This window comes from Hibiscus syriacus, unplaced genomic scaffold (assembly GCF_006381635.1).
Source record: "Hibiscus syriacus cultivar Baekdansim isolate YM2019G1 unplaced genomic scaffold, ASM638163v2 tig00110777_pilon, whole genome shotgun sequence".
Taxonomy (NCBI): Eukaryota; Viridiplantae; Streptophyta; class Magnoliopsida; order Malvales; family Malvaceae; genus Hibiscus; species Hibiscus syriacus.
In genome coordinates this window covers 2,121,136-2,123,792 of record NW_024062858.1, presented here as the reverse complement: position 1 = coordinate 2,123,792, position 2,657 = coordinate 2,121,136, and the positions used below count along the sequence as shown (strand labels likewise).

Below are 2,657 nucleotides of genomic sequence, written 5' to 3'. Positions count from 1 at the left end.
GTGGGACCTCATCCGGTGTCCTATAAGTCACGGAAAATTTTCTAAAAATTATTTTGAGCGATTTCGAGATACTTACAAAGCTCGGTTCAAATTTTTGAACGGCAGAGAGCTCGATTTCAACAAATCAGAAACTTTGACTGCTTCACCTCCCCACGCTCCGCCGTCGACGGAGACCAAGGATGACATCGACGGAGTCGGAACGGCACAAGGAACACGATGGTGCGGGAGGTGTCGTAAACGGAGCAACGATCGACGATGAATTTAAGATTTTCTCGGTGATAGAGCTAAAAAAACGTCGAGACTTTGACTTGAAATTCACGGCGTTTGGTAGCGTTTCACTTTAATTAATTTAAGGGATTTGTTCCTCGCTCGATGATGAATACGGTGGTGTTTTCAAATCGACGATCAGAGGTCGAACGACGTCAGAATCATGGTTGGAAGTTGGGCCTTTGAGGGAGGAAATTTGGTGAAATTCATTCTGATTTCAGAATGAATTTCATGCTTATAATGCGTGAATGTCGACACTCCATGGGTAAATTCAGGGCTTGGTCTCTGAATTTCATTCATCTCTAAAACAAGCTACAAGTTTTAAAATCTTTCAATTTAGTCTCCAAATTTCACCAATTTACTTAATTAAAACCTCAAATTACAATTACAATAGAAACTCTTTAAATTAATATTTGGTAAATTAATAAACTCTCTAAAATAATAAATTTGTCCGGTCCCGACTTGGGTCAATGTAAAAAATTGAAAAACTCGATAAAATAATAAGATAATAATTTTTCGTGAGATCCCTTTATAATTTTCGGTCCCAAGAAAATCATAAATTAATAATTCATAGAAACTGAAAAAAAAATATATATTACACTCTATTGAAATATGATTCAATAGTTGTCTGTTTTCCTTTAAAGTTCAAGTCTATTTGGAGCTCATCTCTAACTTTTCTTATTGCATCCAATAGCTCAGGTGTTGTATTTTTGTATTGTTTCATAAAGTTGTGAAGAGTGTTCGACGTCATAAGTGCTTCATTTCGTGTAACAGGCTCCAAAGACACAGTATCATCTTCGCCGTTATCCTCTGCATTGTTCTCAATAATTTGTACCCACAATATCTTCTAAACTCTGAACCTCCGAACATGCTTCATTTTCACTTGGGTAGTTCATTAGATTGTCGATATCCATCTTATTACGATAGCCACATTGATTGATCATATTCTCGAGGTCTTGAGTTTCTTCATCAAAAGTGGATTCATCCAAATTTCTTGCAACATCATTAGCTGAACGAATTTTACAGTGTCAGAAGCAATTCACTATTGTTTTTTTTCGAACATCTATCGTCCAAGCTGGGATTGCCAAATTGATAGCATCAAGGACATTTATCTTCACTGGATCAGATTGTCCCACCTCATAACCTTCCAATATTTTGCGGTAAAACCTTCTACGGTAATTCATCTTGAAAGCTCTTATTATCCCAACATCGCAAGGTTGAATCTTTGATGTCATGTTTGGTGGCAAGAAGAACAACTCAACGTTTCTTAGCCCTTCAATATTTCTTGGATATGCTGGACAATTATCCACCACAAGTAGAACTCTTCTACCATGCATCATTTGGTCAAATGAATGAACATATTCATCAAAAAGCGCACTAGTCATCCATGTTTTTTGTTAGCTCGATACTGACAATCCAAGATATTCATGTTGACATTCTTGAAGCAACGAGGCTTTGCATATTTCCCAATAATCCATAGAGGGATTTTTTCATAGCCATCTTCATTGTAACAAATAACTACCTTCAGTCTTTCTTTATCTTGTTTTCTTCCTTCAAGTTGTTTTGTTGCCAGTGAATGATCAGCTTGTAGCCTATAAAACAACCCAGTTTCATCCATATTAAAAACATCTTTCATAGGGAACTGATCAATTTTCTCCTGAATCGATACCAATTTCTGCTCCATGTCTTGTACATCAATAGACCCACTCTCGCCAAAACGACGAAATGACTTTATGCCATGTCGGTGCTTGAATTTCCCAAGCCATCCTATAGAGAAATTAAAATATGAATCATCATGAGGGTACACGAGTTTCATTGTATCTCTTGCCTTCTGCAAATTAATTCTCTTGTGATATTCACACGTTCTTGATGCTGGAGAAACCACTCATAAACAACCTTCTCCATGTCAGGATATTTTGCTGGTTTGTGTCTTTTGATCTATGTTCTTCCCTTTTCTATTTCAGCAGAGAGATAATCATCTGACCGCTTAAGTGTGTTTGATATTGTTCCTTGACTAACTTTCAACTGAAATTTTCCCTCAAGCCATCTCTGTAAGTCTTTTTGTGTGCTTGCAGGATTATCTCTCTTGTACTCACACAACTCTTTACGTATTTGATCTGACATAGTTGATTTTGCAACACCTTTTAGATGAGAAGCCATCTTGTGAGATATGGTTTGAATACTCTAACACATTCATGTAATTTATATATGTCAAACTTGCTTAAGAATACATTGAACACATTTGTTCCTCTTGTTTACATTTACTGTACTTCAAAAGTCATTATTGATTTCCAATGCATATGAACACATTGTAGTTACTAATTTACGTTGAGTCCCAAGGTTCGCTGCAACGTAATTCTAAGAGGCATAGACTAATTTGCCTTTTTGTT

General features: G+C 36.3%; 1 pseudogene; it reads right to left on the bottom strand.

Moving 5' to 3' along the window:
- Positions 1 to 862: 862 nt before the first annotated feature.
- LOC120139948 lies at positions 863 to 2,433 on the bottom strand (annotated as a pseudogene).
- Positions 2,434 to 2,657: the final 224 nt, after the last annotated feature.